Genomic DNA, 24,535 nt, shown 5'->3' on the forward strand with positions numbered 1-24,535 from the left:
TTATTATTTGTTTGTAATCATTTAAGGTATCAAATATTCATTTTATTTGAAATTCTATTGCCTGTGCATGCTGTTCCTAAAATTAGGACTTTGATTAGACACATAACATGATGATAAAGCAAAAATAATGAAATAAGAAGTATTCAAATCTAGACTGTCTATTCAACAAAACTGCACTATTCTACAGAGCATAAATCCATATATAAGGTGTCCCAAAATGTACACACACACTTTGAATAATTATAAAGGCAGTGTTTATTAACATACATTTCATTTTCAAAATTGAGCTATCAGTTGTTATAACATGTATACATTTTTGGAACATTCTATATATGTAGAGATATATATTTATAGACATGTATGCATTAGATAAAATACATGTGATGCTAAAAAACAAAACAAAACAAAACAAACAAACAAAAAACTGTGTGTGGTACTTTTGTTTGGGGATCACTTGTAATAAATATATTGACATTACATGTTACAAATAAAATATGTTCATATGAATCTCTCCTTAATTATCTAGGTATGGTCATTGAGTAGCTGACAGATTTGCTGGTGTCTCCCAGAGGATAATGCTGTCATACTCAGTGAACACAATTGATCCTGTTTTCTATCTCTCTCAGCTCTCTGTGGCTTTCCACCTATTTCCTGTTGGCCTATCTAACTTAGTAATTGATTTGGAGCATCATCACAGGACAGATCCCATCTTCTGAGAATAACCAAGCAAGAAAAGTCACCCAGCATAGCCTGGAAGCAAGCATCACTGAACACAAGGCCAAACTCTGAACACAATTCTGAAATGTGTAACATTGGCCACAGCATTATCCATTCATCTTTTTCTCCCACCCCTCCCTTTTACTATCCTCTTCTCTCCTTTTCACTTTTGGCCTTTGAAAATGTCTTCTCAGAAAAGAACGGGGGGGGGGGGGGGGGGGGGGGGGGAGGAGAAAAAAAGAAAAGTCTGACTGGCAAACAGAAAAGAAATGCCAGGCACATCAGGACTTTCAGCTTCTGAATGATGTTATATGTGTAGACCAATGTCATTTTAAGAGAGAGAAAAAAAAAAATGAGCCATGTTAACAGATGCTAAATTGTACTTCCAGTTCTGTTCCTGATTAAATAGTGACTTTGGAGTTGTTGATTGTCCTTGTTAAATCAGTTTCTCAATTGGAAAGTGAGTTGAAGTCTATCAAAGGTGTTGAAAGCAGCTCTAGGGAGCCCTGGGGGCGGGGGAAGGGGGAGGGGAGGTTGTCTCCGAAGCCTCATGGAGCCATTATTGAATGAAAAGTCAGGGGCTATCCATTAAATATAATTTCAAAACAAAGCATTATCCACCTCAAAATTAAGTGAGGGTTTCTTTATCTCACAGCACTTTTAAACTTTATCATATTGAAAACTACATTTTACCCTAGGATTTTATTGATCCTTAGACTAATTTTTAGGCACATTTAAAATACCTTAGACTTCCAGATTTCCCAGGAGCAACTTCAATGACTGAGAATGGGGGAGTTCATTCATGAGACAAGAAAGAAGGGTTTATTTTTATTTTTATTATTCTTTCAAAGGAGTAAAAAATTTCAACCTCTTAATGTAAATCATTTAGCATGTATTTTTATTCCATGTAAATATCCCATCTACAGTGTCATTTTCCTTTTTGAGGGTGATAAGGAAGGGTGACTATTCTCTTTTAATGGGCGAATAAAGGGTAAGAAAAGCTGGGGAGGGGAAGAAAAGAAAAGATAACAAGTTAATGCTTTAAGCTCACATCACATGGGTGCGCTGAAAAAGCAGAGAACCCATTTAAGTTTTTCAGATGGAAAGGGTATTTGTAAATTAGTAAAATCAACATGAACATGAAGCTTTGGGCAGCAGGTGGGTTTTTGAGAGCAAATATAAGCACATTTCTTCCATGAAGAGAAATTGTGCCATTCTCCTCACTCCTACATCTTAATATCTTATGAACAGAGATTACAATCTTGAATTTGGCTGTGAGGCATGTTTGTGAAACACAAAGAGCACTTTGTATGCAAAACTTCCATTTTATAGCTATTGACAATATTGGCATCATTTCTTGGTAATGGAACATTTTCTAACATGTAAAAGCAAAATCTAAGTTTAGGGAAATGCTAATGTTTAATTTCACTTTAATTTTATCACTTGAAGTGTAACATATAATTTTATTAGGAAATTATCTCCAATGCTCTACGATAAAACTGGGAATAATTTTCAGTGTGTGAATTTCATTTGGAAATATTTCAGGAGCATATAAAGGAGTTCAAATCTGATTTTTATTATCTTTGTTTACCTTTTAGTGTTTTTTTTTTTCTTTTTCTTTTTCTTTTCTTTATGCTACAAATAGAAAAACCAAAACTTTTAGTTCTGTCTACCTATGAGAAGGATACTAGGAAGGTCTTATCCAAAATGTAGAAGTTAAATCCTGGCCCTGAGCTTAACAACTTTTAAACAGTATTTCTTATCTGTCAGATCAACACACTTCAATGTCAAGGCTGTGAGAAAACAGGCACTCTCAATCATTAGAGGAACTAGACAATCGTTTTGTTGTTGTTAATCCTCACCCAAGGATATTTTTTCCACCAATTTTTAGAGAGTGGAAGAGAGGAAGAGAGGAAGAGAGGGCGGGAGGGAGAGAGAGAGAGAGAGAGAGAGAGAGAGAGAGAGAGAGAGAGAGAGAGAGAGAAATATGAGACCTGCAACTGAGGTACATGCCCTTGACCATGGATCAAACTCACTTCTCTTCTGTTCAAGGGCTGATGCTCTAATCATTGAGTAACATTGGTCAGGGCAGAACAATTTTTAACTAAACTATGCGTGCATTTATTTTTGTCCCAGAAATTTAAGTCTGTAGTTTACTTCCACATATGTAAAACAACATGCAGAATTTTACTTACTGTCATATTTGTAATCTAAGAATACTAGTACTTAGGAGACTAGTTGAATAGACAAAGATACTTGTATTTGGTGGAATATTTTACATAGAAATAAATAAAATTACATATGCACATAGGTTGACTTCTAAGTTATACTATCCTATATAATGAAGAGCTAATATACTAATTAGACCAAACAGCTGAATGACCTTCCATACATCCTTACAGATAACCTTCCAGATGAAGCCAGGGCTGCAAGGGCTGGCTGAGGCAGCCAGGCAGGACTATGAGGGCCGAGCTCCTTGCACAAATATCATGCATGGGTCTCTAGTTGAATGTAAAAGTAAGATACCAAAAACTGTGCATATGTATTTTCTGAGACTCACATGGGTGAATGAGTGAAATTTATTGGCATGGAATTAAACCACTGAGTTTCAAGGGCCCAGCTTTCTCTGTCCCACAAGGAAAAGTCCAGTTATGTCTTTAGCAGAGCAAGGATTAAAACCAAGGCCCAGAGTTTCCACTCCATATGTTACAGTCCAGTCCGCCTCGGGTTAATTTAACTTGTGTTTCCAGCTGCAGTACATTTTGGGGGCCACATGGCAATGGAGGGAACACAGGCACAAGAGCGAAGCAAGAAGCAAGAGGAACAAGAGAGAGAGGAGATTCCTTTGGGGATTGTGTATTCACACGTGTTCTCCCGCTTGCATTGGCTCCACCGCTCTGGCAAATTATCTTTGTTCCCAGGTTAGACTGACAGAAAAGCACTCTCCTACATCGCTCCCACTCACTGTGTATGTCCAGTCCCTTCCCCCAGTTATCTGCAGGGAATGGACCAGGGGTTCCCTGTGGGGAGTGTTACGTGGCAGCATCCTGGTACAGCTGCCTAGATGACCATGAGTGTTTGGTCTTCCCTTTGCTTTCTTCCTATTATTAATAACTAGCTAATTACAATGATAACACTTCCATCCTTAAAACAGTTGCAACTTTCATGGTGAACAATATATTTATTGCCACCTTAATTCTTTCTTAAATTATATGTTTGAAGGATAAGAGGATATCATTTGATTATTTTCATAACTAGACAATTGGCACTTTAGTTATCCTCTAAATTTGTAGTGAGATCTCTACCTCCCTCCCTTCCCCAAATAGACTGTTTTTAACACATTCACATAATATATTAGATATATGGTTGCTATATATACCAGAAATGTCTACCTAGCAGACATAAAGTATCATGATTACATTCATTATAATATGTTCTTAAATCCATGCTAAGATTTTATTTGTCACTTAAAATAAAATTGAATGTTATTCAATTTCTTTTAGACTTTCTCTTTAAAATATTCTAGGTTTTTATTACAGCAATTCATAATGCAATTAAGTTTAATAATATGGGCAACCAATTGATTTACTCTCTAAAAATGTGCTAGACATCTTAATGATTATATTCAGTTTTTAATAAAATTGAAGTACTCATAAGAAAGCTATTTTTAAAGAGAAGAAAAATGCAAAAACTAAGTAAGCCAAAACTTAAACTTTGAATGCATCAAAAACAACTAGAAATAATGGATAAGTTGAAAGATACTAACACATAACAAAATAAAATGTCATTATAATACACATATTTATAAAGCATCTCCCATGAACTAGACTTAAGAAAATATATGTAAATATATGTTATATCTACTTGGGCTCCAAAAGATCACTGCATTGGTTTCTAGTCTCCCCCACCCACCCCAAACACACTCACTTGGTAAAAAATAAACCAATAAAAATTCACTACTACACTGGGTTAGCCCTAATGGCCTCAGGGATGTATACAGTGTCTGACAGATAATTAAAGGGCATGATTTTGGCACAACCAAGTTTCCTTAGGATGCTATCTTTGAAAATACAGCTCTGCTTTGTCTTTATTATCTTCTGCTTTTGTTGTGGGGAAAATAGGTGTTTATGCGAACTAATATATTTCTATCCTATCGCCTAATACGTATCCCATTTATTTTTAATTTATTTTTAAGTTTACTATCTCCAGGCAATAGTATTCTTGGCAGTAGGAGACTGAACCACCACCAGCCAGTCAAAGATGGTTGAGCCTCTTCTCATAATTCTGTGAGATCATTTTTGCTTGTGGGTGACAAAAACTCACTCTGATTTTATTTAGGCCGGAAGAAGAATTGCTTGGCCCAGGAAGGAAAACCATCTGAAGAGCAAGAGTTCAATTGGACCCTAAGGACAGAGACCATGCCAGGAGTCTCCCTATCTAAATATCAGTCTGACTCTGCTTTTTTTTTTTTTTTTTTTTTTTTTTCTGGCTTTATTTGTTCCTTCTAGCCCACATCTTCACAGCCTCACCATCCAATAGAAGGATTCACTTTAGTTCAGTTTTAAAATTCTCAGAGAAGTAATTGCATTCACCTGGAAGTCAGGGAGGAAACATTCCCACGTATGGTGCCATGGAAGCTGACTAGAGTCACTAATCATCTCCCGAATATCATGTGACATAAAGCCAGACCAAGAAAGAGTTCTTCAAAACAAACAGGAAGGCAGCTGGGCAAAATGAATTAATTCCTTTTAAAAATAACACATTTGCATCAAATAGCATATTTTACAAAGTGCTTTCACATCCCATCGCTCTCTAAAAGAATCATTGGTAACAAAAATACTTCGGAAATGGTAAACCGTGAAGGCTTAAATGATTTACAAAGTTGACACACACAGTAAATGCCAGAGCTCAGAAGACAGCTCAGAGTTTAAACATTGATACCCATGCTCTCTCCACATTTCAGTTTTGGTGCTCACATCACATATTCAGACATTCAAAGGCATGGATTCACAAATCTTTTAATATTTTAATTAATACTAATCTTACAAAGGAATACTGCTCAAAGAAAAACAGAATAAGGAGCTGACAGCCAAAATTTCAAAAATCTCCCTCTGCTGCCTCTGACCTCCACCTCCCTCTAACCACAACTGTTTCCTAAGCTGGTTGACAAACTTTGTGACCTAAAACAATAAACATTTCTTACATTTCAGTTCTGGAGATCAGAAGGCCAGATTGGGTCTGACTGAACGACATTTATTGCTATTCCCCACCTTCTGCTTGTTTGGGTTTATTTTGCTCTTTATTTCATCTTATTTTTATAAGTTCTTGAGATAGATGCTGAGTTTACTAATTTGAGACCTTTATTGTGTTCTAACACAAACATTTAACATTATAAGTTTACTTCTAAACACTGCTTTAGCTACATTCTACACATTTTTAATATTGTGTTTACATTTGTTTTTAATTTAAAATATTTTAAAATTTCTTTTGTGATCCCTTTTTGATACAGAGGTCATTTGAAAGTGATTTGGTTATTTCTAATTATATTGGTAAATCTACATATCTTTCTCATGATTATTTCTTTGTTGTTAAATGTATTTTTATTGATTTCAGAGAGGAAGGAAGTGGGAGAGACAGATAGAAACATCAATGATGAGAGAAAATCATTGATCAGCTGCCTCCTGCATGCACCTTGCTGGGTCAGAGCCCTCAACCCAGGCATGTGCCCTGACTGGGAATCAAACAATAACCTCCTGGTTCATAGGTAGATGTTCAAACACTGTGTTATGCTGGCTAGGACTTATTTCTGATTTAATAACCCTATAGTCTGAGAATACTTTTTTGGGGGGGAAGATTTAATTATTTTAGGTTGTTGATAGTAATTTTATGGCTTAGGATATGGATTGTGTTGAAGAATGTTCCACGTGTATGTGAAAGCAAGTATATTTTGCTGCTGTTGTGCAGATTGTCCCATACATGATAATTCTGTCTACACATTTTACACTGGGTATGTTGTCTTCTATCATCTTACCAATTTTTTATCTACCTTTACTGTTAATGACTGAAAGAGGAATTTTGAAGTCTACTATTATAATCTTGATTTGTCTACTTAATTAGTTAAGTTCTATCAGTTTTATCTCAGGTATTTTGATTCTCTGTTAGATTCATATATAATTAAGATTATTATCATATATAATAAAAGGCTAATATGCAAATCGACCAAACTTTGGAACAACTGGTCTCTGTGATGCACACTGACCACCAGGGGGCCAGAAACTCAACGCAGGAGCTGCCCCCTGGTGGTCAGTGCATTCCCACAAGGGGATTGCTGCTCAGCCAAAAGCCTGGCTCACAGCTGGCAAGTGCAGCAGTGGCAGTGGTGGGAGCCTCTGCAGCCACGCTAAGGACCCCCCAGGGAATATCTGCCAAGGGGTCCTGGACTGCAAGAGGGCTCAGGGTGGGCTCAGGCTGGGAACCCCCTACTTTCCTCCCCTATGCACAAATGTCATGCACTGAGCCTCTAGTTGTCATGAATATTATGTAATGTTCTTTATATCTATAATATTTTGTGCTCTGAAGTTGTATTGGTTTCTTTTACTTCTGTATCAGATAACTACAACCTTAATGAATCAAAACAATCTAATTAATTACCTTACATTTCTGTGAGACTCAATTCTAAAGTCAGTTTCACTGGGGTTAAATTCAAGGTGTCACCAGAGCTGCGTTCCTTTTGAAGGCCGTAGGGGAAAATTCATTGTCTTGCCTTTTTCAGCTTCCAGAGGCTCTCAGCTTTTCTGTCTCAGCCCTTTCCTTTCTCTTCAAAGGCAGTAGTTTGACATCTTTAAATCTTGCATTTTGGTGACCTTCATTTTCATCACTACATTTTCTTAAATAACTCTTCTGTCTTTCCCTTCCATCTTTTAAGGCCTTTGTGCTTACATTGGATTCACATGGACAATTCAGACTCATCTCCCTATGTTCACAGTTTTAATTTATTCACGTGAGCAAAGTCCCTTTGCCAAGTAATATATATTCACAGACTTGAGGGATTAGAACATAATCATCTTTGGAAGGACCAGTATTCCATGTAATGCAGAAATCTATTTTACCTGATATTAATATAGGACTGTGAGCATTTATATATTTTTTCTCTTTTTCATTATAATCTATCTATGTTTTTATATTTACAGTGAATTTCATGTAGACAGGTAATCCTTGTTTCTTTACTCAAATAAAATCTATCTTTTACCTGTTATGTTTACACAATTCAATGTAATGTGAATATTAGTAGGATCAATTAAATTCAACCATTTTCTTAGCTATATTCATCTTGTGCCATCTGTTCTTTGATTCCCCCCCCCCCTCTTCTTTAATTAAGCCTTCTCTGGCTTAATTCCAAACATTTTGTGCTCTGTTTTCTCTCCTCTACTGTCATATTATTTATATCTTATGAAAACAAGGATTACAATATTTTTATTTTTAAATATATTTTTTATTGATTTCAGAGAGGAGGGGAGAAGGAGAGATAGAAACATCAATGATGAGAGAGAATCATTGTATGTCTGCCCCACATTGGGTATAGAGCCCACAACCTGGACATGTGCCCTGATAGGGAATTGAATTGTGACTTCCTGATTCATAGGTCAACACTCAACCACTGAGTCATGCCGGCCAGGCTGAGGTAAATAACCTTAAAGCCTGGAAATTGGCACAACACTTCTACTAGGCTCTGTTATGAGTGTTTGACTTAAGCTACTGGTAGTTAGGAGTTTAGTTTTGAGGGTTTCTATTTCTGTGGTTATCTCAGGGCACCTCACACTTTGAATACTGTAGTGATATGTTGGTTATTGGGTGTGGTAAGTTTTCTTGACCATGTCTGTGAGATTCTAAGCCTAAATCTTCTCCCTATACACTGAGTGGCCAGATTATTATGGTCTCTGAAAGTATAATAATCTGGCCACTCTGTGTATATCCTATATAATAAAAAGCTAACATGCAAATTTCCCCCTCAACCAGGAATTATACCAGCAGGATCCCACCCATGTATAAATTCATGCACCCGGCCTCTGATAATACTCTGGCCACTCAGTGTACATCAAACATAGCCTTCCTCTCTGCTCTACTTCTACCCCTTCCTTTCTCCAAGTGGGATGCTGCTGTTATTTGTTATTTAAGGCTTATTAGTTTGGTAGCAGGAGTCTCTTATTCTGATAAGACTAAGCTTTTGACAAGCACTATGTCCAAGGACTCATGAGTATGGACCTCTTATTTCTTTTACCCTTTCTTTAGCCACACTTATGAGTCTAATCTATAAACCTATGTCTCCACTGGAAACAGGTTTTTTTTTTTTTTGGTTTTCCCTTTCCCAGCTGCCATGAGTTTATATTGATGCCCAAGAAAAGCACTGTTTGTTTTTCTTTTCCCCTCAAGTTCAGGCTTCCTCCCCGACAAAGATGGTAATAAGGGCTTTGGATCTGGGAAGATATTCTTGCCCTTTACTTACAGCTTCTCTTCCCTCTCAAGGGACACCACACTGTGTAATACGTAGTATTCTAACTGGTAGATTCAGTGAGAAGGCAGTAGTTCACAGAGGAAGAATAAGCAAAAGGCTTTGGGACTGCCATTCATTCAGCAGCCTCCTGGAGTTTCACCTTGTTTCATCAACTTGACTTCCATGTTCATCAAGGTCACCAACACTTTTATCCGAACTTTGCTTACCTGTATTAAGTTGTATTCTTCTACTCTACATGAGCAAGTGCTTCGAGTTCATCTCTCCCAGTAGGTCTCTGTCTCTATTTAACTTGAGGCTAGTTGCTTCTCTGTGACCTTAGAGGTCTATGGGTTTTATAAAAGTGAATTTGAAGTTAACATTATTTATTTTATGGAGAGAGCAACATTCCTTTTAGCTGTCTGTATCATGAAGTGAAAGCCAGATGTACTCATCTTTTATTTTTTTTTAAATAATACAGATTTTGTTAATGATTTGAAAGTTACACTGTTTTGAAGATACTTCCAGTTTCCTTAATGGAGTACATCATTCTTTACCTCTGTGATCTCAGCTCCCACAAATTTAAATATATGTCCAGTTTAGAAGATTTCTTATGTGCACTTGAATTTTTTCATGGACTTGATATGGAATTTTTGGACTGGAACCCAGATTCTTTGTTCATTGGAATTAAAGAATGAATCCACGGACAGAGGGCAGTAGAGCAAAGGTGGAGATTTATTGAAGAAGTACAGACTCCCATGTGGGAAGAGCGAAAGAGTCCCACAGAATTGATTCCCGCTTGGGGAGGGGGAAAAGGTCCCACTGACTTCCTGTTTCCATGCTTTATAAAGGCTGCAGCTCCTGGGCCCTCATATCCTTATGATTGGCCAATATTTTCTTTCAAATTGGTTACTATAGTAACTCCTGAGGCCCTCCTCCCTCATTGTCCTCCTATTCCCTCTGGGTTTTCTTCCTCCTTTATTTTATAAACACAGACCTTTTTAGCTACTTCCAGTTCCCTTGTCTTATGGAAATGTACCTGTTGCTGGCTTCCTCATGTTATGGAAATGTACCTTTTCCTAGTCTGTAGGCCTGTGTTTTTCCATGGACCCAATTCTAAAAAATCTCTAAGCCTGCATATATTCCCCCAAAATTCCTGTTTCAGATTTACATTATATACTAGAATTTAAAATGTGCATACAAGAGTCTCTTGACCCTGACCTAGACACCTCACAGTGTCTTAATATCCAAAAATAGCACAGATATTTTTATAATTTTATATACAAACATCTATTGAAAAAGTCACATTAACAGGTCATTGATGCAAATAAAAAATAATTATAAAGTTTGTCAGATGCTCTCAAGAAAAGTTACAGAAGTAAAATAAAAAGAGGCTTATGTATGGAGTATCTTGCCTTAGAAGTAGGACCCATCCTTCTAATCAGAGAAGTCCCACAGAGCCTGTTTCAGAGAACTACCGGAACTGAGTGAAGGAGAGTGGGAGCAACAGGTAAAGATAGATTATTGAAATCTACAGCTTTTCATATTTTACAGAAAAAAGGCTTTTAATGGCAGTCTAAATATGTTGTATCTGTGTAACTTATATAATTGTAAGTCATATTACAACATGTTGATAATGTACTACTCCATTATTACAGACAAGTCTTGTGGATTCAAATTTAATAGAATGAACTTTTAGACAACTAAACTATTATTAATAGGACTTAAAAATTTTATCATGACTTTTAACATTTCTGACCAGCTAAAATGTAAAAATCTGAAGCAAGCCTAAACATAGTAGTTCAGTATGTCAAATACCTATTTTTGGCATCATCATCTTTGACTTTAAATAACTTCTGCAATTAAATAATACTTGCTCCATTTGACTTAGTATGTTTTAAAAATAAAAAAGAGAATGGAAAATGAAAGGACTGATGAATGCTAAGAATTTTAGGTATAAAAAGTAGAATACAATTTAAAAATATGTTAAGATACCAAAATGATCATTACTCTCAAACCAATTTTTATTCTCATGAGAAGGCTAACTCCTATTTTGTAAAACTACTGCTTAGAATTCTCTGCTGTTTTTAGATAGCCTCTTATTCTGAAAATAATAATAATAATAATAATAATAATATAATAATAATAATAATAATAATAATAACTATTTTGCTTTCTAGCCTGCTTTAGCCTGCTTGAATAATAAGGAAGATAAACTTAGCTGTCCGACCTGATAGGCCCATAATTTCAATGCCATGCCAGGTGCATTTTTTAATTGGATAGAACTGTGTTGCTTTCAAGGCCAGCAGCGAGATAACCAAGTGCATGTAGGGCTGGCTCTTTAATAAAAAGGGAAGTTCTGCTTGTAGCCTTGCTTAGAATTTGAATTCATTTTCTCTGAATGAATTTCAGTGAATAAAGTGTGACTCCAAACCCTAAAGCATTATTTGATTATTCCGCTCCTCAGGCTACATGCCTTTCATCATAAAAATAAATAAATAAATTGAAAAATATTACAAAATTATTTGTGTAAACAAATTACAAGTATAGACAAATGGACTACCTTTTTTAAATTATTTTTTATTAACTACTTTGGCACTGCAAAATTACTGGTAAAATTGTATGAGTTTTCTTGAGCGAGAGTTTTGGAAGGTTATGAGTGAAATAAAAACATTTTTAAATTTGAGTTTGAGGCTCCCTATAGTTTCAGAAGGTTTAGTATCTTATGCAAGATTGAGAACTGCACTTGATATATGGTTTCACTATAGGCATTAAGGAGAATTTATTTCCTGATGCTTTTTTTAACGTTTCTCTTCATTTGTAGTTTTCTAACCATTAGAGTGATAAAAACTGAATTACATTATTTCAGTTATGAATCCAAATATTCATGCTAGGCTTGGGATGAATAGGGGTGTGTGTATTTGTTGTTGTTGTTGTGTGTGTGTGTGTGTGTGTGTGTGTGTTTTATGCAACATGAATGATACTGATATACAGTGAAGAGTCACAGTTTTAGACTGCAAATAGGATGGAAACAGTAAAGAGTTCTGGAAAAGTAGACTATTGTCTTTTTGGCTATTATTAACTTAAAGAATGTTTCCATAGTTTACCAGGGGAATTAACTAATTTGGGTTCAAAATCCAGATGATAATAAAATAAATATTCAATCTTGACTTTATTCTAGATACATTATTGAGTTAAGACAAGATTTAGAAGTGCTAATTCTCCAATCTACACATGAATGATGTGATGCTTCAGGACTTGGTCCTTCCACAAAACATAAAATGTTGGGGAGTTCTATAACTTTGTAAATTCATAAGCCAACAGAGTTTAACTTATAAATCAATAAAATGTAAAAACTCCTCAGTTGGCGTGGTTCAGTGGTTGAGCTTCTACCTATGAACCAGGAGGTCACAGTATAATTCTGGTCAGGACACATGGCTGAGTTGCATGCTCTATCCCCAGTAGGAGGCATGCAGGAGGCAGCTGATCAATGATTGTTTCTCACTATACATGTCTCTCTCTCTTTCCCTCCTCTCTGACATCAATAAAAATATATATTTTAAAAAATAAAATAAAATGTAAAAGCTATTAATAACAGCTCCTGAACCCAAGTTTAAGAGACCAATGGATTTCAGCTACCTAACCTGAATCCAGACCAAGGAAGAGGCTGTCTCCACAGAATACACAAATACCAGAAAATTACTTAACTAATTATGAGTTTGATTTTATACACACACACACACACACACACACACCACAGTTAATGAAATATTTCATTATGGCTGTTTAACAAGAGCTTTCTATGTTTGATCAAAACATCTAATGCAATTCAGATGTTATTTCGCTTAGCAGAAAGCTGATTGGGAACTTCCTTCAGAGATCTCTGAGTCTAACCCCATTTAAAACTTAGTTTATGAAATGTGTTCTGTATAATTCATATTAACATAGGCTCTGTTTTCTGTAGTTATTATAAAGATATTGGGAATTCTTAATTAAACATCCAAGCAGTTTCATAACTTAGTGCAGCATGAGAAATTAAGAAAAGAATCTTCTTCAGGAATTCAGAAAAATCATTGGAATGTATTTCATTTTACTAATGTAGTAGGATAATTAATGGTATTAATTATTTTATTGGTTAATATTTAAACTCTTCATATTATAATTATAGTCCCCATTTTGAGAATTTTCAATGGGCTAGTAGGCTAATTGATTTTTATACCTTTTCTCACATAATGTTTATAAAAATCTAATTATATTTATATTGATACTATTTTACTAACAAGACAATAAAAGTTTAGACATGATTTTGAGAAAAGACACAAACTAGTACATGATAGAGCTAGAAATTTATTGATAGTGTACCTGACTCCTAAGAGAATATTTTGAACAAAAGAAAGTCCAGAATACAAAGTCCTTGACATTTTTTTTTTTTTACATATTGTCTTTCTTTGATGTTCCGGGACACATTTATTATCTTGACTTTCTGCTGGGTTTCAGGCTCAGAATTTTTTATTGTTGAACTTGTGAGGGCCTATATTTTCTTGCTACTCCGAAGTTAAGCAATGGAAGTTAAATTAGTGTGTGTTTTCTTAAATTTTTAAATATCTTTGCATTTTAAGCAATATTGGTATTTTTTTCTTGTAGAAACAAGTGAATGTATGCTTTTTCATGTACAATTGTTTTCATGCTAAAAAATTAATTATGATAACAGACATATACATAAAAATCAAATTTATTGTAGAACAGTTTTAAAAAACAGTTAAATTTAAAGCTGTACAAAATAAACCCTGCAACATTCCATAACAGCAAAACCTCACCTCTCATAGCCAGCACACCTCTCTTGGAGCTGGGGCTATTAGCCACACAGCTGTGTCACCCTGCTCAGGTGTGGCAATTTCTCCTCCATGCACTGGGACCTGATATCATGGTTACTCTGTTCCAGGGCAATAACTCATTTTATACTTGCTGCCCAGGCAGGGCTGAGGGAACTGGGTGCATCCATCTTTGAGGGTGTGGCAGTCAATTAGCATATTCCCTCTTTACTGGCTGGGGGCACTGCAATCTTTGCAATGGTGTGAGGGTCAATTACAATAGTATATTCCATCTTTATTAGATAAGATAACACAAAACTGTTTTAAGAACATATCTTTAAATAAATCAATGCAATGGTTAAATTTTAACATACTGACTAAAGAGAAAAAAGACAAACTTACACTAAGATAGCTAAAAATATAACTCTAAATACTTGAGGCAGATAAATAAAATAATTTTACATTATGGATTATGTTCAGATCTTTGAAAATATTGATAATAGGTTGGTAAACTATAAATATCTACAGGATGCATCATCAGATCAATTAAACATTTAAAATAAATAAAAGAGTTGTTAAAGAGCTACCTCAAATTACTGATTACTAAGATTGTGGACTAAGATTTATTTTTACTAGGAAAGTCTTAAATAAATTTTATTTTTTCAGCACATAAATTAATGATATTTTATTTATTTTTATGACTATTTATCCCTCCCCTCAACACACAATCATCCTTCTGTTTGTCTATATCCATGGGTTCTCTCTCTTTACTTTTATTTTTTGCTCAATCTCTCTACACCCAAACCCAACAGTTTTTAAATTGTTCTTTAGTTTAAATCATATATGTGTTTTCTCCAAACTAATACCATTTTCTTTTCAAACATCATTTGATGGAATGGATAAAAAATAATTTATGATTTTTTGTTGTTTTTAAAAAAATATATTTTATTGATTTTTCTCAGAGAGGAAGGGAGAGAGATAGATAGCTAGAAACATAATTGAGAGAAAATCATTGGCCAACTGCCTCCTGCACACCCCCTACTGGGAATTTGCCCACAACCAATCAAACTTTCAGTCCGCAGACTGACACCCTATCCACTGAGCCAAACCGATTTCGGCTTTTTTTTTTAATGTTGTAATTATACTTAGAAAATATATTTTATATATTTTTTTGTTCATGTATATAATTTATTATATCCTTAGAATAGAAATTCAGAATCCAGGAGTAATCTCACTTTGTACATTCACCTACATAGCATAAAAAGCATGGGAAGGAGGAAGGGACATCTGTATCTTTCAATAGTAAATATAATTTTTTTAAAAAGCACATAATCAGGAATTTCAAAAATCTTACTATTTATGTTTTATTTATCTATTCTGTATATGACTCATACTCTTATTCTTCCATACTATTCTACTTATTACTTATATAATGAACTTTTATATTTTAATTAATTTGCCTAACACTCTGCTTCTTGCAAAAAAAAAGTAACTTGAAATAAAATAGTAATTTGCAATTACAAAAATATGATGTAATAGGTTGAAAATTCTCAGAATGTGATTTTATATGGAAATATATTTTGTGTGTGTATAAGTAACTAGTTAAAAATCTTGAGAAAATATATGCCTAGATTTGAGGTATGCGCTAAATTCAATGACTGATGTCCTTATTTAAAGAAAAGAAAAAGAAGAAGAAGAAGAAGAAGAAGAAGAAGAAGAAGAAGAAGAAGAAGAAGAAGAAGAAGACATGGAGAGGTGCACAGAGAATAATGCCATCTGAAGCAGTGGCAAAGATCATAGTGATGATGCCATAATGCCATTAGCCATGGAGTGGCTTGGGATACAAGAAGCTGGATGATGCAAGAAAGAATGTGTACCCAGAACATCCAGAGGCAATAGGCCCACTGGCAACTTGATTTCATGTTTCCACCTCCAGGGCTAGAAGAGAATAAATTCCTATTATTTTAACCCTGTGGTAATTTGTTATGTTGATCCTACAAAACTACTCATAAGGCATGAATTAGCTTTTTTCCTCACTTTCCCAAAAATTCTTAGCCCGTCTTTCATATTTCATAATGGAATATATAATCTTGTTCTCCTTGATTTGTAATGCTACTAATCATCTTTAAGATACTTTGGTTAGCTTCTGGAAATTTTAGTAGAAACAATATTTTTAAAAAAAATAAAGTTATTCAATTTCTTCCAATACATGACTAAAGATGTCCGCAATCAGGCCAGTGTGGCTCCGTGGTTGAGCAATGACCCAGGAACTAAGGGGTCACCTGTTTGATTCCTGGTCAGGGCTTATGCTGGGGTTGTGAGCTTCATCCACAGTGGGATGTGCATGCAAGAGGCAGCTGGTCAAATATGTTCCTCTTTCATCAATGTTTCTATCTCTCTATCCCACTCCCTGTAAAAAAAAAAAATCAATAAAAACATATTTTAAAAATTAAGGTGTTCCTAATTGTGCCACCCCTTCAAATTTTTCAAATCTATTTTGTAATCTATATTTTATAACTTTTTTCCCAAGTGAATTTTAGAATTATTTGCAAAATCAAAAAAAAATTGCCATTGGCTTTTCACTCTAGATGTATTTAATATGTGGAAAGTTTTATGGAAATAAATTTTTTACATGACTTAGAATTCCTATCAAGAAGGTCCTATGTTTGCCATGAATTGAGTCTGTTATACTTTTCAGTAAAGTAATGTTCATATATTTCATATGATTCATTTACATTTACTGTTATTTCTCTTTTATGAATTCAATCAATAAAGTCTTTAGTATTCTATCCTTTAATAAGACATTTTATGTTAAGCTTTGACATATTTTATTTATTATATAAATTGTTTCTATTTATCTAAGAGGTTTGATCAGAAATGTTTATACATTTTATTAAATGTCTTCCTGGCATTTATCAAATTAATCTTTAAGCATTACACCATTGAGCTATGTTGTGGAAAATTGCAAACAAAGATTTTTAATTACTCAACTTTGATTACAAAACAATAATAATTGGCCAGAATTCAATAATCAGTGGTTGATTATTGAATGGACCCGTTTTTTTCTAATATATTCATATCACCGTTTACTTTTCTGTATATACACAAACAGAGCCTCTCAAAAATTGCCTTATGATGAACCTTAATGAACAGAGTCTTATAAGATTCGATGAGTGGGTTTCAAGCTACTTAAGAGATGATAAAAGAGACAAAGTTATAAATTAAAAATGTTCAAAAACAATTCTTAAGTGTTGCTAATAAAACAGCCTAGAAAGGGTTCTCTTATTTGTGTACTGAAATATTAAGAACCAAATTTTACTTCTTGTCATGATTAAGAAACATGGAGTGAAATGAATATCCCTCCATAAACAATCAGGAAATTGAACTAACTGAAGATAAGGAATCAAATTTTAGAAAGGCAGCCAGAATTTGCAAGTCCAAATATTGTAGATGAGACAGATGTACAGAAATGTACAAAGATTTGAAGGTGAGTCCTCTCAAGTCTTTAGTTGAGTATACTCATTAGCAAGAAACACTAAAAAAGAATGGGAAAAATATTCCTGGGGGCTCACATAACATGGGAAGATTTAAAGTTCCCATAGATCAGAGTAAACAGAACTCAGAATATGTGAGGAATACTGTAGAGTGCCTAAAAGTGATTGTCTTAGTGGGGGTAAATTAGCCCCAGACTAAAGACATTTGTTAATATAGTCTAAATAATTTTTGAAAGAAACTCATTTAAAGCCACTTCTTGTTTATCAGGATTAAGTTTGGCATGATTCCTTTTAAACACAAATACCATAATCATACCAATTTAAAGCAGAATATGTCAAAAAGGCAGGGTGGGAGCAATGATTTCACCAAATACTATCTACCTAATAAAAGAGTAACATGCTAATTGACCCTACCTTTGTGATGCTGCCAGCCAATTAGGAGTGAGTATGCAAATTAACCCAGGGGTGGGGCTGGACACTACTGCACCACTCTGGCTGCTCCGGCCTCTGGGCAGTGTGGGAAGGTGGAAAGGTGGCTCCGGCCAGAGTGAAGATGGTGCAGCAGCCAAGGAAAGGAAGGTCCATTCTGGTACAAATCTTCATGCATCTGGCTTCTAGTACAGTATAAGAAACACCATAAGCCTGGCCAGCATGCCTCAGTGGTTAAGCATAGACCTATGAACCAAGAGGTCACGGTTCAATTCCCATTTCAAGACCTGACATACAAATCTGGGAATTAATATTTTTTATGTATTTATGTATCAACATTTATTTTAATTTATTGTTTTGGTTAGGTTTTGTATAATATTTTATCTCTTTAGCATAAGTAAGGTCTTCAATAGCTGTTGCTTCAGTATAGCACAGATGAATGATCAGAGTGTAGGCAGAAGGGGAAAAGGGGCCAGATCTTGGCCTTTTTTATTTCTCAAATTCAAAATTAATTACACGACACTTAACCAAAAAGATTTCCCTAAACCATACCCCAACTAAAATAAAATAAAAAAATACATTGTAGAGAAAACAATTTATTAGAGGAAATAAAAGATTCCAGATGAGCTTGGGTCCCCAAGGAGGCACTCCACGTCATACATTAGCAATAACATGCCCGCCAGTTAGTTTTGGAAAATCCTAGAGCTCAGTTTGCTGTAGTCCCAATCCAGGGAAATTCTCAGGAAAGTAGTAGGATTGCTGATATGAGGCAGAAGCCACAAAATATTGGCATTTTTTGGTGCAATAAATTGTTCTGTCACAATCTCATTGACTTCATTATTTGTGTCATTCTGATGTAGTAGAATGTTTCCAGTATGATTGAGGATAACATAAAAACAAAACATAAAACCAAGATTACTGTAAAAGCCTTGTGGAAGAAAAGAGACATTGATCGTTTCCTGATGGAACTGAAGCAGCAGTTGTGGATAAATGAGGACAACTAATATCAGACCCATTGAGCTAGATCGAGCATGTTTCTATTAGAGTCACATGAACAATCTTTTCTGATATCCTTTTTTGTACTAATTGGATTTTTGAAAAATTACATGCTCTAAAGTATAAGCAAAGACAGGCCATCTAGAAACAATGCTCATGTCCCATATCAGAATACTACATATGCACATTTAAATTGGGCTTTCAACATTTCCCATGGATTGTGAAGAAGCAGAGTGACAGAGAGGTACAACAAAATCCAGATACTAAACTTAGCTATCTGATAGCTGTCAGAAAGAAGGAAAGCTAGCCAATGCATCTCTTCTGGAGTATGCTAATAAGGTTTCTCTTGAACTCTGGATATCTTAAATTATAACAAAATTTCTGGGAAAGGGGTGCACACTATTAATTTTGTCAATCCCAGCAACCAAAGCAAAGAAATACTGTTACCTACAATAAACTGGCATATCATTAATCTAGCCTTGAAGTTGAAACTGGAGCTCAGCAGGACTTTACTTTGTACAGATAGAAATGCATTACCCTGACCACCAAGAACTTCTAATAAGTGCCTACGTATAGAAATTCTTACACACAAATCTATACCTAAGAAAATATATCTGAAAATATTCATTTCAATACTTTTCCATTTGTTAACACAAATTGGAACCATTCTACTTGAAGATAAGTTAATAAATGTTATATATATATATATATATATATATATATATATATATATATATATATATATATATATATGGCTAAGTGAGTGACCAGCCAACTGGCTGACTAGCCAGTTTTGGCTTGTAGGTATGACACATACTGACCACCAGGGGGCAGACACTTAAGACAGGAGCTGCCAAGCAGCAACAACTTTGTCGAGTGCCTTCTCACACTCTAGGACCCCTCAGTATATGTGGGATTATCAGTTTCAGCCTGATCCCTGCAGGCCAGGCTGAGGGAGCTTGCTCACTTTGCACAGGCCCTACGAGCCCTGGTGCAGCCTCAGGTGCAGCAGGCCAGCCTGGCCCATCTCATCCAATCCCACCCCACCAGCCACCACCTTATTAATTTCTTTTCAGTGTGCATGGATCCATGCACCAGGCCTCTAGTTTACACAATAAAACACTCTAGAGCAATTAAAACGAATAACTAAAGCTACATGTATCGCCGAAACCGGTTTGGCTCAGTGGGTAAAGCATTGGCCTGTGGACTGAAAGGTCCGGGTTCGATTCCAGTCAAGGGCATGCACCTTGATTGTGGGCACATCCCCAGTAGGGGGTGTGCAAGAGGCAGCTGATCGATGGTTCTCTCTCATCGATGTTTCTAACTCTCTATCCCTCTCTCTTCCTCTCTGTAAAAAATCAATAAAATATATTTTTTTTAAAAAAAGCTACATGTATCAAGGTGGAATGTCTTAAAAAGCATAATATCAAATGAAAGCATCAAATTGTACTGTAAAAAATTTATTCAAATTTTGGAAACACCACATTTTCCTAAGATTAAAAAAAAAAAATAGGAACAGGTCTAAAAGCCAAAAGAGAAAGATGACATAGCTCTCTTTGCTTTAAAATGTTAAAATGCTATGTGATTATGGATTTCAGTTTAAACATTCCAGTGAGTAAATATCAATGGCTTTGTTTCCTGAAAACAAAGACAAAATTAATTGGTTACTCTTCATTATAGTAGATGGAAGAAATTTAACTGTTAAATTTAAATGCCTTATTTTGGATTATGGCTATATCTATATAATTAAATACCTGTATTTTTTTTCTTTCTCCCTCTCCCAATTGAATAAATTTCTCCATTTATTTAGTTCCTATATTTTTTTTCTTTCTTTTCAGAATTCTGCAGAATTTTTGAAATGTAAAATGTGGCTTTTTTTTTTAATAAGGTTGCAAAAATGAATAAATATGATTACTGCCCCCCCCCCCCCCCCCCTTCTGGCCTGGTCGCCCCATGCAGCCTGCCTGTTTGGTTGTTTGTTTGGTCATGATGGCCCTTGGCACCCTCTCTCTCTCTCTCTCTCTCTCTCTCTCTCTCTCTCTCTATATATATATATATATATATATATATATGAATATTTGTGCATATTCATATTTAAGTGGAAGTCTCCTGCATTGCAACAAAACATTTCTCACAATAATTTTGAAATTTATAAATGCTGGTATTCAAAATTGAAGTCAATTCCTGACTTACAAAATGCTATTTCAAATATGTTTTCCCCTAACTTTATTCAACAAATATATTTGTAGCAGATTTCATTCTCTTTTATCTCTTAATTTTATAGTAATATACAAATAATAACCCTTTTAATAAATTTAAAATCTTGTACACTTTATAAGTGTGGGAGGTATTGATTTTGGGATTGCATAATTTTTTTCTCATACTTATTTAAACATATTAACTCTATTAATTTTAATATCTGTAAAATTAATTATTATAAAAAATACAATATAAACAAAAACTGTGTGCACTATTTTAATTAATAATAATTTTACAATTCTATTATTCCATCAAGTTCACATTTCTTTTACTGGCAATGTGTCATTAAATTGTTCTTTCTGTATTTTTTTTATTAAATCAAAGGTTAACCATTCCAGGATCAGCTAATTTTTCCTCATATATTATGCTATCATCAACTATTACTGTCTTCATTAATCTTTGTTTGATATATTATAACATATATTTGCATAATTTGGCACATTTTGCATATTATTCAATGCTATTTCTAATGATTTAATATAGGTATTATGTATTTATATATTATTTGAAATATTTATGTTTCTATATTTAAACTCAAAATTAAATTATATTTATTTATAAATGTTTTTGTAATCTAAAATGAGTAGCGATAGTACATATATATTTTATATATATATACACATATGTAATTATAATAAGAGTAAAACATTTGATCTTATCTTCTATAATAAAGAAAGATAAATAGAGGGGAGAGATACGGGAGGGCTCTAGGGTGTGTCACCCTCAGTCCAGATTGGCTGGACCCCAGCAGCAAGCTAATCTACCAGCTGGAGCATCTTCCCCTTGGTGGTCAGTGCACATCATGGCAACTGGTTGAATGGATGATTATCTGCCCCTGGTGGTCAGTGCACATCATAGCGAGCAGTTGAGCAGCCTTAGCATATCATTAGCATATTACACTTCGATGGGTTGAATGGTTTACCATCCAACTGGACACTTAGCATATTAGGCTTTTATCATATAGGATAATACATCATTGCCAGATATTTTATGCAATGGAAACAGTAACAATTATATATTAAAGGACAGAATATATGTTACTGTGAACATCACTTGAAAAATTTTATTACACTTAGGGGAAATAGACAAATGGCAATGTAGTGGTTATAATCTAAAATAATAAAAGCATAATATGCTAATTAGACCGGATGTCCTTCCAGACAACCTTCTGGACAAAGCTAGATCTGTGAGGGAAGCCCAGGTCCCAGGTACCTGAGGTGAGGGAAGCTGGTGCTGGCAGCTGGGGGAAGGAAGGCCTACTCTTGCATGAATTTCGTGCATCAGGCCTCTGGTATAATATGATGGTTAATGGAAAAGTGGTAATAAAAATTAACATAAAATAATTTTACAGAGTAATTTAAGATGAGAAAGAATTATAAAACAAGTACAAAAAAATTTCAGTAATTGAAAAACAACATGCATCTTCAAGTTGAAAAGGTCCATTACAACCAAACACAAGCCATTTTTATTGGAAACACACACACACACACCTTGGTCCTTTCAATAATGTCATGGCTGCCTAATTTTGTTAATTCTTCCTTGCCAAAGTCCTTCATTTCATATCAGCCCTTTCCTCCCATGGCCTTCCAGGGATTTTCTCATATTCTTACACTCAGCTATTGCCATTACAAGTGTCCCTTCATGAATACATCTCTTCTTTCTTTTCATTTCACTCCTATTACTCCAAAACTAACAATTCTCTGAGTTTATCAGAACCTACAAATTATTGATGAAACAATTTTATAAAGCAAATATTACTATTTTGTATCTTTGTTTTTTATCTGACAAGATTAAATTCTTTACTCTATTATTCAAGTATTTTATTTTATACTAATTCAACTTCCTTGCCTATTTCTTGCTTCTCCATACTTTCTTTAGGCAAACCAATATTCTGTCTACACTGTGATTAACTTTGTAACTGCATTTGACTAATGAAAACACTTTTAAAATCATGTTAGACTTATCATCTATAAGTTTATTTTCCATCCTTGAAATTCTGCTGCAGGTTCTTTATTTCTCTACGATATCCTACTTCCAACCTACAGCTCATCAGAAAGACTTAGTCGCCTGCTTGAAATAACCATTTAAAAAGGTGGCTTCCACTGTACTTCAGATCAGAAGTTACATATGCATTTTTATGTATGCAAATGTCCAACAAATATATTCCAATCATTATTCCCACTCACATTTTGCTTGCTAGATAAAATATCAACTTAGAAATTTCATAAACTCCTACAATTATGTCTGCTGTCATTCATTCTTATATACATTACATTAATTTATCTTACCATAATTGAAACCTCAATATATAATTACATGTAGGATCAACTATAATGTTTAAGCTCTAGAACACATTTTCTCTTGAGGACTCAGAAAATCCCCTTCTATCATTGTGTACCATCTTCCCCTTTTCTTGGAAACTATACCTAGTAGTATACAAATGGTCTGTAATATTCCCTATCAAGAAAATATCTTCTTGCCCTGGTTGGCATGGATTAATCATCCTGTACACTGAAAGATCAGGGTTCAATTCCTGGCCAGGGCATATACCCAGGTTGCCTGTTCAAACTCTGTTAGGGGGTTCTCATTCTCACATAGATGTCTCTCTTTTCCTCTCTCTTTCAAATTAATAAAAACACATTATGTCTTCTTGAGCCCATACTCTAATTAGCTATCAGATCAATTCTTTTCACTTTTTATGATGTTTTGAACATAATCTTTAATCTCCCTTGTCCAATTCATTTTTTATCTTGATTTCATTTTAAATGTATTTAAAGAAAAATTCATAAAATTCATTTGAAAACTATTTTTGAGATATATAACTAGTTAGTAAACATATTTATTCACTTTGTCAAATAATTATCTCTGTATCTTAAAAAAATTACCCAAAATACATATAAAATAAGCAAAAGCATTGAAAAAAATTCTCTACTAATGTGTAAACATATATGTGTGCAGCTTGAATCAATTTTCAATAGCAACACTAGAGAAAAATGTAAAATGAATATTCAACACAATGATTTAGCAGTTGAATAAAAGTTCCATTTCTTCTGATGATAGGAAATTAATGCAATCAAATCAAGAGAAATACAGCCACTTCTGTGTAGTTCACATTTATTTTTAGGGTATTAAATAATTCAAGAAATTCCTTTTAAGTTCTTTAGTTTTACCCAATGAAAAACATAATTTCATGAGTTTTGATAGAATCTTCTTTATCTTCTTGGCTGTAGAGGACCTGGTTCTTGTTCATGATCACTGTCATCCATATATATTAGCTCATAAGCTAAAATATTCAACAAACTGAGAAGAAGCATCACTTTGTGTGAAACTGTCTTCAAGCC

The sequence above is a fragment of the Pipistrellus kuhlii genome, unplaced genomic scaffold (genome assembly GCF_014108245.1).
Source record: "Pipistrellus kuhlii isolate mPipKuh1 unplaced genomic scaffold, mPipKuh1.p scaffold_m20_p_13, whole genome shotgun sequence".
In the NCBI taxonomy this organism is placed as follows: Eukaryota; Metazoa; Chordata; class Mammalia; order Chiroptera; family Vespertilionidae; genus Pipistrellus; species Pipistrellus kuhlii.